The sequence below is a fragment of the Periplaneta americana genome, chromosome 5, assembly GCF_040183065.1.
Source record: "Periplaneta americana isolate PAMFEO1 chromosome 5, P.americana_PAMFEO1_priV1, whole genome shotgun sequence".
Lineage (NCBI taxonomy): Eukaryota > Metazoa > Arthropoda > Insecta > Blattodea > Blattidae > Periplaneta > Periplaneta americana.
In genome coordinates, this window is record NC_091121.1 from 117,585,519 (window position 1) to 117,599,227 (window position 13,709).

Consider the following 13,709-nt stretch of genomic DNA (forward strand, 5'->3'; position numbering starts at 1 on the left):
TCATCAAGCGCATGTAAATTGCGTATTGTATAAGTAGAATAAGAAGTTAAAACTAGGCCTTTGTGTGGAAACTGGAAATGTAGCTACTGTAAGGTGGGGTACGAGAGGAAGGGGCAATTGTGGTCACCTAAGCAAGAGTTGCTGTAATATGGATACAATATATGGCATTTTAGAGTTATTTATGTTAATCGATAAACTAAAATATATTTCTCCTAAGGACACCATCTAAGACATTACATATTATTTCTTCTGAAAAAGGACAAATAAGAAAATAAAAAATGGGAATTGACCGGTATTTCCCCGCACATGCCGTAAATACCAGTTATCTTTTTCTCTACATGAAATCAATAGACGAATCTACATTATGTCTATTTAAAATTAAGTAAGTTTAGGCATAGGCCTATTAGATGAGAAGTTAGACTACATAACAACAGAACAGTCCTCCAATAATGAAAAATATAGTGAACTATATATCAATATTTAGTACTTCAGAGGTAATTTTATAAGACCAACATTGATATATTATTTAAACCAGCCACCGGCGTAGCTCGGTCGGTTAAGGCGCTTGCCTGCCGATCCGGAGTTGCACTCGGGCGCGGGTTCGATTCCCGCTTGGGCTGATTCCCTGGTAAGGTTTTTTCCGAGGTTTTATCCAACCGTAAGGCAAATGTCAGGTAATCTATGGCGAATCCTCATCTCGCCAAATATCATATCGTTAAATAATATCGTAGTTGATACAGCGTCGTTAAATAACCATGTAAACATTATTTAAGCCTATCACAACTCTTTTATAATTAATATGTTGATTTTCCTACAGAAAAATAGGCTCACATATCACGTCAGTCACAAATAGGCTAAATAAATCTATCAACTTTCTGAACAAGTTTAAGGAGAACAATGTTACGAGTATTATACAATTAAGAAAACAATCAGGATTACCCTAATTATATTGGTCACAATGATATCTCTTTTGTGTATCCCAACCGGTACAAGCTTCATGTGCCCAGTTTACGCAAGATGTGCAGCGATATTACTGTTCACCATCTCTCCCAAATTTCTGAAAAACAGAGCACACATCTTGTCCCATATAAAAATTATCATCTGAATGAACATCACAGATTTGGCTTTCACTTAGAGAATCCTCCGAATTTGGATCAAACTCTTCTTGGATATATTCTGAGTCAATCTTTCTCTAACTTCAATTGAGGTTTATTTTGAACTGTACGCTTTTTGGAAGTTTTATTTTTGGATTTACGTTCTTTGCCACCGCTGCTTTTAGCTTCCTTTTAATTATTTTCTGTTTTTTCTCTGCAAGTTTGACTTTCAAAGGTGTTGACGTCAATACCTATGAATGTTGTTTCTCGTGCCCTTTTTTTCCCCATGTCCTTCAGTTGACGAGGTGATGGGTGAAATTTCTTGTAATGTCTGTGTTATTGGACTTCTGTTTTGTGACGATCTTGCTATTGTAGCTGACGACGGCGAAGGAATATTTCTCTGAGATGGATCAGAATCTACACAGCCTAGAACGTCATCCGCTCTCTCTAGCATTCTCTCAACAGCAAAATCTTCTTCGCTAAAAATGCCAGAATTTACTGGTTGAATACCAGTAGGTCTAAAGCCGGAAACTGCCTTTGAAATAGTTGTTACAACAGAGTATGCTTTGTTAACAATTCTGCAACGTCATATTGCGTTATTCTTTCTATGGTTCTGTTTTAAGAGCCAAAACACACTCTCTGCAATATAAAGGCCTCACACGTAAGGAGAACGCTGCGTCGAGTGGCTGCAATCTATTACAGCAGTGCGGTGGCAACGACATCATGGAGATTTCATGTGCTCTGCAAAAGTCGTAGGCTAGTGGGAAGTGTGATTATCCATGATCAACAAACTTTTGTTTGTCGAGGCTAGCACGGGTGAAAGTGGAAAAATGGGATAACCATTTCAAGAATAGTCTCTCTGTTGTCAACCCGGACTTACTGCAATGATAAATTGAGCCTAGTGGCCTATTCTTCTCAAACAGTAGTGTCATCCGCTGTTGGGGAAATATGAGGCTCTCAGCGCACAAATGGCCCAACCCACAAAATCTGCATATTGAGTTTATTACTTTAAAGAGCTTCTTCTACTGTTCTCTTCAAAATGTAAATCAGCCTAATTATCATTCCCAGTTTTTCCATGAGATTTCAGCACAAGTTTTGGTTGTGTATCGCATTTTGCGCACTGTTACAAAGGGGTGAAGTGGAAATATAATTTTGTGGGTTGGACCATTTGTGCCTTAAGCGCGTCATATAAACATTGGTCATGCAAACTGCCCCCCCAGAACTCACCTTGCAGACAACAGTTACAATATTTGAATGTTACGCATAACAAGCGTTACAAATGGTATGACGGAATAGTGCGTGTCGCTCTCTCTTCTGAGATCGTTTGAGGGGAGCGCTATTTACTGAGTGTAGAGAAACAGCTATTTGTAATTTCTTTGACAAGGATGAGCAATGTCCATTAGACATGTTCTTCCAGTATAACGGAGCACCTGTAGACTACATTTTAGCCGACAAGTGATACATGATCTAAATCACACATTCCCCAAACGATGGATCGGCCGTGGTGATCACGCATATTGGCCACCGATGTCCCCAGACTTTACTCATATCGATTTTTGTCTGTATATGGACGGTGAAGTATACAGAAAACAAAGTAAACATGAGGCACGAATTGGTCGCTGCTTTATGAATAGTGATACCTTCATAAAAGAAAAAGACTCAGAAGAGGTTGGACCAGAGCGGAAAAGTGCACTGAACTCTTGAAATTTATTGAAACAATGTAAATAAGCAACAAATGTAATCATTGCGTCATTATTCTTTCTCTATTGTCACTTGTAAAGCTTGTTTTGAGTAATATTGAAACACCTGTATCTACACACCCTTTAAAAATTGGATATATATTTACATGAGCCTTCTTACTTAGAATAGCCCATACTACAGCCCTTAAACTATTTATTATTCGTCCTGTATCTTCTATACCCCACAATGAGAAGAAACAGTCTGCAAACACTCATAACTGAAAGTACCAAAATGGCAACTCCGTATATAAAATCGAGAAGAACTTTCCTTCAACTCCCCACTTAGTTCCCTCGAACCAAATGTCATTCAACAAGCTTTCTGACTGTAAACGTATAGAGATAAAAAACCTAGCTTATCAAGAGATATGAAACTATCATATAGGCACGGAATAACAATCATTACCCTGCACCAAGCATTGTCAAGGACATAGGTCTATATTATTTAATCTATTCCCTACAAAATAAATCAATCAAGAAGAAAAATGTCAGTGTTTGTACTGAGTAATCCACCGTTTTCTGAAAAATATCGGTCAGGGTATCATGTAATGGCATTTTTAGAGTAAAAATTACTGTTCATTCTTCCAGGGTAATATGCCTCAAAATATTTGAAAATGAATAAAATCACACTGGCAAGTTACGTGAAACGCCTGTATAAGAATGACGCTGAAAGAGGAATAAGCAGCTTTCTGTTTCTTTTCTTGATATCAGTAAGACTGAAAACCTGTACTGGTATTCGAGTAAAACTGTTTAAATCGACATTTTGCAGCATCAAAGTACCTTTCATATATTTGTATAGCAAGGAAGTGAAAACAGACAGGGTGGTATGCAAATGCAGATATTTCCAAAACTGTGAGAAACATATCCATGTCTCATTCATTCCCACTCCTACGATGTAAATAACACATTGCAGAAAAATGTGAATGTGAAACTACCATACACTTCTTTCGGTTGGAGGCATAGAGATGTTAATATCAGCAGATATCGAATAATTATTTCCCAACCCCATCTCTATTATCATCTACTGCTGCAAAATATCTATATTTACACCCCAGAGCCTGTTAACTTCAATCCATCTGTTTTATCTCTCATTTTAACTCCAGCATATGATTCTCCAAACGACTGTTGGCAAATAAAACGCATATCAAAATAAACCAACCGAATTCATTGGTGTAAAATGTGCATAGAGCTCTACAAAATTGTTTTCATTATATTACACTTCAGCATATTTTTTGTATGTGCAAGAGTTTAGATATCAAAGTACGTGAAAACTGAAACACCACTAGTTCATTCAACCTTCACCTAACAATACCGGCATTATGTAAGTAAATAAGTAAGTTTAGATATCAAAGTACGTGAGAACTGAAACACCACTAGTTCATTCAACCTTCACCTAACAACACCGGCATTATGTAAATAAATAAGTTTAGATATCAAAGTACGTGAAAACTGGAACACCACTAGTTCATTCAACCTTCACCTAACAACACCGGTATTATGTAAGTAAATAACTAGATTAATAATATTAATGATGCTGATGATGATAATGATAATAATAATAATAATAATAATAATAATAATAATAATAATAATAATAATAATAATGATAATAGTCAGCAATTAATTCCTCTTCCTTCATGCGTAGCCTACAATAATCTAAGACAATAATCTTGCAAATTTTTCATTACAATATCATACTGTCAATTTCATCAGTTTGTGAAGATGAGAGTAACAATAATAAAAACCAATAAAGATAACAAAAGCTGCAGCATACATACACACAAATAATGTAAAATTACTCTGAAATTACGTCACTCTAAATTATACCAATATTTCAGCTGAAGGTATCAAATCCAATATAGGTCTTCATCACAAGCGTTTAATATTCATGTACTGTTCAGATTAATGTAAATTAGATAAGTAAATACATACATATATCGTCACAGTTATTCCAAAACCTCGTAAATCCAATGACCGCTAAAAGCGAGGTTCGGGCATAACGGTTGCAAAATATCGATCGCTTATGAACGCTTGAATGAACAATACATTGTCCGCAAATTACAAAACTACGTACATTGGAATGATAGCATATCTATTAATATAAAACCTCATACAGTTCAAGTGTGGATATACGAGTTTTTGGTACTTTATTACACAAAATCTCGTAAATGATCAATGCGAGGTTTTGGTAGTTAACTTAAGCCTGTTTAGTCAAAGTACTTGCTTACGCTCCGTTAATAGTTTTATTCTTTCATAAAAATGTTATTATCTGGAGTTATGAGGTTTAAGAATACCAGCGACGATATAAAGGATGAACCATAAGTAATATCATTAATTTCAGGGGTTACTCTTTGAGATATTTCAAACAAAAAAAAAGTTTAATACAATTTTCCTCGCTTTTGCTTCCTTTCCGAGACAAAAAATTATTAGTATGAAACATTTCATAACCTGTTTTGCGAAAGCCATTGCTTTAAATCTCAATACGCTCAGTCAACTTAAGAGAGCAGTGTATTATGGTAATAGATGATTGAAAGAATTTTACGTTTGTCCTTTAAATGTGCAGAAATTTGATCCCAACAAACGTAATATTGTAAAATTTCTTTGCAGAACGAAAAGTTACATTTGTCCGAATTAAAATTCTGCACATTTAAAGGATAAAACTAAAATTATTTCAACCAGTTATTACCATAATACACTGCTCTCTTAAATTGACTGAGCATATCGGGAATTAAATCAATGGTTTTGCCAGAATACGCTATGAAATGTTTCATATAAAACATTTTTTGTCTCGAAAAGGAAGCAAAAACGAACAAAATTGTATTAAACTTTTTGTTTGAAGTATCTCAAAGAAGAACTCCCTGAAATTAATGACATTACTTACGGCTCACTCTGTATAAATAAACGGACATAAATGAATTATAGGAGTATACAAAGATGGGGAAAGAAACTGGCCATCTTATCCCATTATCTCCTGGTTTAGTTGCCTCATAAGTGATTTCATATCGGGGTTTACTTCCAAATCTATCTCTCTACTTGCTTCAAGTAAAATTTCCGTGTTTTCCCTAATCGTTTGTGGATTTTTTTCTAACATAACTGATGTAAGCTGATGTAACCCGTTCAATTCCAAATCCTCTCTGTTATCCTGAACTTTCCTAATGTCATGTTCTAGAGCGAAGTTAAAAAGTAAAGGTGATAGTGCATCTCCTTGCTTTAGCCCGCAGTGAATTGGAAAAGCATCAGACAGAAGCTGGCCTATAGGAACTCTGCTGTAAGTTTCGTTGGTAGACATTTTAATTAATCGAAGTAGATTCTTGGGAATATCAAATTCAATAAGAATAACTTCTTTTTTAACCGAATCATATGCCTTTTTGAAATCTATGAATAACTGATGTACTGTATCCTTATACTCCCATTTTCTTCTCCAATATTTGTCGAATACAAAAAATCTGAGCAATAGTCGATCTATTACGCCTAAAACCGCACTGATGATCCCCAATAATTTCATCTACATTTGGAGTTATTCTTCTCAAAAGAATGACATTACAATAAAAACGAAAAATTGTCTTGAAAACAATTATGGGTTTAATATCATGTCTGACATACGAATACATTATTAGATCCACAAAGTAGTTATTCACCTGATGACAGTAATAAATACTGTATCATATTATAGAGTGTCTCCAGTAACCTCTTGTGACGTGGAACGAATATTTTCAGAGTACAAATATAGTTTTTTTTTTTCTGAACCTAAAAGAAGTATTTCTTTTCGTAAAATGAAAATGTTCTTTGTTATTTGTTATAATGAGCCTAGAATCATAATTTTATACCTTGTATGTTACTTTTTATATGTAGGGAAAATTAATCTAGATTGGGATTTACGAACTTTATAATTATAATTTATCGTTTTTTATATTATTTTCTTGTTGTAAGGCTGTGGATTACTGGAACACATGTTTGGTTACTACCTGGCTATACATGTTAGTCGTTCTGCTTCACTGACACCGAGAGATGCTCTATAACTTTTCACTCAGTAGAGATATAGTCCAATCCCACATAACTTAACAGTTTTAGTACCAACTTTCTAGCTCTACTTATGAGGCAACTAGGCCAAGAGATAATGGAATTAGGTGGCCAGTTTATTTCCCCTTTCATTGCATACATCACCGGCTAGCTACATATTACACTAATCAGACTTTAAATGCATACAAACAATTGTTCTTCCTCTGACACATATCGTCAAGTGAGATGTACTGCCTGATAAGATATGTACATATCAGCCAGAACCTCAACCGGAGGATTACATAAGTTTAATAGTGTAAATAATAATTGAGCAATGTAAGCCTAAATTCTTTATTATGGATGTGTAAATAGTAAAAACAGCGTATTCTAGCGTAAATATGAGTGTATTTTTAAAGTGGCCCATGTTTTGTTCTGCTCCACTTTACGAAACAAGAGTTTCGTGAGCCGTCAGTCAAATACTTCGCTTGCTAGTCATAATAGCCTTTGGACTGTGTTTTCGATCCGAATCAAAAGAATATAAAATATGAGATTCTATCATTGTTATGAAGGTTCTAAAGACTTTATAAGGTCGTCAAAGCTTTCGAACTAAATTAACGTATCCGAGGCATATAAAAAGCGTCTTAAAGATCTGCACGGGCAAGGGCCAAGCCCGTGGGTTAGGTTCGGGCTGAACTTTTCAAGGTTTCTCGGGCTCGGACGATTAGAACAAAAGCTAAATAATTCGCGGGCCTTTTCTCGGGTCGTAGAAACGTTTTATCCTTTTTTAATAAACACCTTGCCAATAATAATTTAATACTACAAATATGAGAAACGGTAAATATTTGTTATACACCTGCAAATCAGATTTACATATACCCTTGTCTTATGCCTAGATGGGGGGGGGCAATATACAAGATGAATAATATTTTATTTTTAATTTAATAATGCATTCAAAACAATTACATAGCATGTGTTTATTAGTATACCCTACACATAATGAGTGACAATCATCAATGATCAGCGAGTACTCATTTGTTATGTATAGGTTTACGTATTATTTTGTTGATGTGGTTGTTTCCCCGCATAAAGTTATCGTTAATCCAACTGTACTATTACAAGAATTATTAGCTGGGTAAACATTATTTATTAATCTCTTAATTGTTGCATTCAGCGGGCTCCTTTGGATGTCCTGAAGTTTCTAGTTAAGGTTTAGCGGTCTTACTAATAAAAACTCTATATACAGACGTTTAGCTGTCTTATACTTTTACAATGAGTAGCTCGTTTATACGTCGTGTGTAAATTCCTTACTAATAATCAGTCGTGTATAACAGTATAACTGTTACACAGCTACGTCATAGTTTCGTCATTACTTCATTACGAAAGGTAATAGAATATCTGAGGTTCTCTATTGCATCCGGTAGAGCGCTCTTGTGTGGCGTGTTAAGTATCGATAGTACAACTGGCTGTGATCGATTACCACACTATATTTTGGTCAAAGAGTACAAGCTACAGCAATATTATTCTAATTATTCTGTGCTCTTTGGTTTGTTCTTCTATGGTTACAAGGCAACCATAATTATAAAATGACAGTCGATACGAACAGCTGTTAGAGGGGGGACCATTTTTTCTCTATATACAACTGTTAAACAAGGGGTTTCGTGTATATAACTACTGCAAAGCAATTCCCATTGCATAGTTACAGCCTGTTTATACATCTATTGCTTATGCATGGTTTATTAGTAAAGTTTTTTGTCTCAACTCTGCATAAGTCTCGTATAAAAACTATACACGGTTTATTAGTAAGACTGTAGAGGTATAAGGGCAGGGTTTTTAAATTTTGTCGTTCCGCAACCGGTGTGCCGCGAAATAATAGGAACATTAAAAAATATATTAAAATATTTTTCGAAATCATGAGCGTTGCACATTTCGTCCCAATATTTCATTTTGGTGGAATGTTAAGAGTTAAGTTATTATAGTTCGGGACAAAACGTAACGTCCTTAGTTCCAGGAAGAGGCACTCACCACTTATGAGTAACAAAAGACAACCCTTCTCATATAAAGAAAGTTGAGCCTCATGCGGTGGAGTGGTACGAGCTACAATAGCGGCTATTTATTGCGGCAATAAATGGTAACGGTACTGTAAAATTCAGCTTTAGGAAAACCTGAGAACAAATACGTTTTTCAGAAGTTTCTCTTGCTTCTTGTCAGTGTGTTGTGCAGAGTTTGAAGTGAATCAATATAATCCAACATGGATAAGTTATAACAAAGCGACCCAACGAACATGAAAGTGAAGGAAATGTTGGTGAAATTACGAAAAAATCTAAAGTAGTGTGCCGTCGCGTTACAGATACATACATTCGGGAAAATAATTTAACGTGGGAAGAATGTGTTAGTATCTGCACGGATGGAGCTGCGGCGATGACTGGAAAAGTGAAATGTTTCAAAGCTAAAGTCCGGGAGATTAATCCTAAAATAATATTCGATCACTGTTTTCTACAAAACATTGCCGGTTCCTCTTAAGACAGTCCTAGACGATTTTATCAAAATTGTTAATTTTGTGAAGTCATGGCCCCTTAATTCGCGCCTGTTTTCAGCCCTTTGTCAAGAAATGGGTTCTGATCACATGTCTCTTCTGTTTCACACTGAAGTTAGATGGTTGTCACGTGGCAAAGCACTCTCGAGAGTTTTTGAACTTCATGAAGAGCTGAAAACATTTCTAATCTCGCATAATCATGAATTTGCTGCATTATTTTCTGACGAAAACTGGGTATCTAAATTAGCCTACTTGTCAGATATCTTCCCCTATTTAGATGAACTGAACAGAAAAATGCAAGGTAAAGAGGAGAATATCTTAAGCACTACGATTAAAATTGAAGGTTTCAAAGGAAAATTGAAGTTGTGGTTGGAATATCTTGAAAGCGGTTCATGTGAAATGTTTGAAAATTTGTTATCTTTAGGAGATGATGTCACGTTCATTCCGTTAAAGAGCACTTAAAAGTTCTTCACGACAAGTTCGGAGAATATTTTCCTACTTACGGTCATGAATGGGACTGGATTCGCGATCCCTTCAATACAAGTGACACTGAAACGTCTCTATCTTCACAAGCCTGGGAAGAGTTGATCGCCTTGAGAGCAGACAAAACCCTTAAAATTAAATTCTCCGTGTTTCCGCTGGACACTTTCTGGCTCTCGTTAAAGACTGATTATTCTGTACTATCAGCTATGTCCATGAAAATGCTCCTGCCATTTTCAACCACATATTTATGTGAACTTGGTTTCTCAGCATTAAATGATATCAAAACGGAATAACGGGAGAGACTGCGGGCAGTAGATGGAGAAATAACAGTTGCTCCAAGGATTGCTTTGATATGTGCAACAAAACAGGCTCAAATATCTCACTAACAGGTATGCATTTTAATGTTTTTTTTTTATTTTAATAATATTTTGAGTTCTTTGACTGTAGGTCATCTTTAATTGAATGCGACTACATTTGGAGTTAAAATAAATGAGAATGTTATTGCATTTGGATTTATTCATATAATTGCGTATGATAAGAATATATAGTAGCAAAGTAATATACGTATATTTAATGATTATATTTGTGTTTTGTTTAAAAGCAGCATTTATGGTTACCCCAAATATTACTAATTTCACTGTTTCCGTACAAATTCTGTGTTTGGAAATGTAGGTGTGCCAGTATGAATTAGGAATTAACTTAGGTGTGCCAAAGATTAAAAAAGGTTGCGGAACATTGGTGTAGAGCTCCATCTCTCTTCACCCAAAACTTAATCTAAATCGAAATCCAGAGACAAACAATATCCAGAGACCAAGAATATTATTGTACAGTAATAATTGGTCTATGAATCACGAAACTAACAGAATCTGATTCGAATCTTAGGATCCTTGTTAAAGTCACCTGACCGAAGCAGCCATGTCAGCGAACATGATTTGTGGCAGAGATAACCTACATGGTGGCCATGAAGAAACAGAAAGTACTGTACATGCCGTGAACAAGTTAATTTCGAAATTCTAAACTTTCACGCCATACTGTAGTTCTTCGCCATGTTCATTCATAGGTACAAACAGTAGCTATATAATCTTACAATTTCTGATAATACACGCTATCCCGTTATATAACGTAGGTACGTTAATCACAACTGTCTCACGCCATTAAAGCAACTCTGGGTCGTCAGCATTGTGTGTGCAGAACTTCATGAGAGTTCACATTCTGTAAAACAAAGATAATAGTTTCTCCCCACCTCTGGATTAGTAATAGCGACTCTTGATCCGCAAGCTCTAGAATAACATGGAAGTACGAAACACAGACACAATTCCGGACAAATAAAATTTCATTTATCTAATGTGTTGTATATTGTGCCCTCCAGCATAATTTAATGGCATCATGGTAGAGGGAAAGTTAAATGATAGTCACCATCTCTCCAGTCAAATGCTTTTAATTAAAACTTCTACACAATAAATTGTTCTTTATTATTATTTTACGAATCGTTTCGAGGGGATCAGGGAAGATCACAGCTGCAAAATGATTGCAAAATAAATGGCATTAAAGAGAAAAACATATTTTACCCAAAAGCAAGTGTTAAATGTCGGTTGTGTATAGAACATTCATTCCAGGTTACATCCGTGAGATCAGAAGAGCTATTTATTATTATTATTATTATTATTATTATTATTATTATTATTATTATTATTATATTATCATAGTTATCGTTATCAAGTCATTGTCCACCGCACTGGAATAACGGTCAGCGTGCCTGACTGAGAAACTAACGAATCTTCGTTGGGAAAATTTGCCTAGTTGAGGTTTTCCCTAAGCCCATTAAAAGCAAATGCTGGGTAACTTTCGGCTCATGTCGTCGTCTTCATCCATTCTGCCTACTTCCACATCATGTCATCTCATCACACGGGGCGAACAGAATCAGCCTAGTGGGTGCTATTTTCCATAGAATTAAAGGGTAGATACGGTTAAGAAATTTAGCATATACAGCTTTTGTGAAAATTAGAGGAAACTCTGTTTTGATAAAGTGTTTTTTAATGAAACAATGTTTATATTCCTATCAAAAATTCAACAGTTAAAATAAGAATGACAATGATATTCGTTGCACTTTTATAATGCTAACAGATCAAGAGTAGTGTTACCATTCGTCCGGAAAAAGGAGGACATGTCCTCTTTTTAAATCATTTTATCCTGTCGGGCAGGCATTTAAAAAAAATCGAAATGTCCGGCATTTCGCATTTCAACTAAACTTAATAATTATGAATAGTCAACAAGATGCGATATTATGTATAGAATATCTAAACAAATGGTGAAAACCTATGGAAGAATTTAACTGCTTTCAATGGTTGAAACTGGAGCACATAAAAAAACATAAAATATGATAACCTATTGACATGCATTGAATTCTTACATTCTAAAAATGTCACTATTCATGATTCTAAGTTATTTTATCAATTTTATTCTGGAATATACAAAGGTATGCCAATCAAGTTAATTTGACAAAGATTTAACTTTAGATAAACAATGGTGCAAATTCTTCAATTACAATAGTTCTGCGGGCACTGAAACTTTCTCAGAACTTTTAAAAATATGTAAATTCTATTTATTTATTCCAATTCACAATGGAAGTGTTGAGAGAGTATTTTCCTTAATATCTGTTCAATGGACAAATGAACGAAATCGCATGCTAACGGAGACAGTCAAATGTATCATCATAGTGGAATATAATTTCAAGGTCATATCCTGTGAACAATTCCATAGTTATTTGTTACAAAGATAGAAGTTTGTCTTTTCAGGCTCTTGTGCACAAAGTTGGCTCCATCGATAAGTAGGGTACAGATGTAATACTGATCCACCAATTAGTGAGAAAACTAACTAAGGTGAGCCATTGTTTTTATCTTCAATTTTGTCCATACCAATTTTTAAAAAGTACTCCTTTTTGAGCAATGTCCTCTTATTTTAGATTCCATGTCTCCTATAGAATTTCTTCTCATGGTAACCCTAATCAAGAGATATTAATAACAACGTTGCTGCACAAAAACTTACAGCTATATCCGTTTTGATGAGATATTACTTACTGTATCTACGTTGAAGTTCTCTTGTTTACTGCATACGGTATCATATTTTAAATTTTGTGTACGTAGACTCCTGGGGATATTAATATTTTGTTTCGTTACCAATAGACAGTACTGAGGCTTCGAGTCATTGCTGAGTGGTATTTCTTAGAAAATGTTGTGCCTGATATAAGAATATGGTATTTACAATCACTGAAAAATTATATATATATATATATATATATATATATATATATATATATATATATAATTTAATCCTAGTGCAAACTAAGTGAATATACAAAAAAAAAAAAAAAAAAAAAAAAAAAAAAGCAATGATCTTTTGTAATTTGTACGGCGAGAGACTTCTAGCATTCTTCCTCATAAGTGACACCAATGAGGCTTCGCTCACTGCCTGATAATAGATCTAGTCTTAGACACAAAAAATGACCGCTCTCCTGTAGTGTGAATTTGTCTAAGTTCACCTTCGGGCAGCGCCTGGTTCATACGACCAGGGAAAAGATGTTTCTTTTGCACCTAATTTACTCTTTGAATATATCATCGTTATAGATTATTCATAACAATTGACCTATAAAGACAGAAAGAGCAACAAACAAAATAAAAACAGGGCGGGGTCGTGCATAACAAATTTCTTCACGTGTAAACCTAAGGTCTCAGGAATCAACCGAAGTCTTCCGAAGGGGACTTTGCGTATGGCATTCGGTCACTTTTTTGTCTAAGACTGTACATATTAGTCACAACCTCAGTCAGAGGTGTCTCTTCCATTAATCAAGGCAAACTGAATATGTAA

General features: G+C 35.0%; 1 protein-coding gene across 3 annotated transcripts in view; it reads right to left on the reverse strand.

The window, feature by feature from the left end:
* The window catches only part of Ptpmeg2 (Protein tyrosine phosphatase Meg2), a 787,512-nt gene that overhangs the window by 542,145 nt on the left and 231,658 nt on the right, over window positions 1–13,709 (reverse strand). The gene's annotated exons all lie outside the window — the stretch shown is intronic.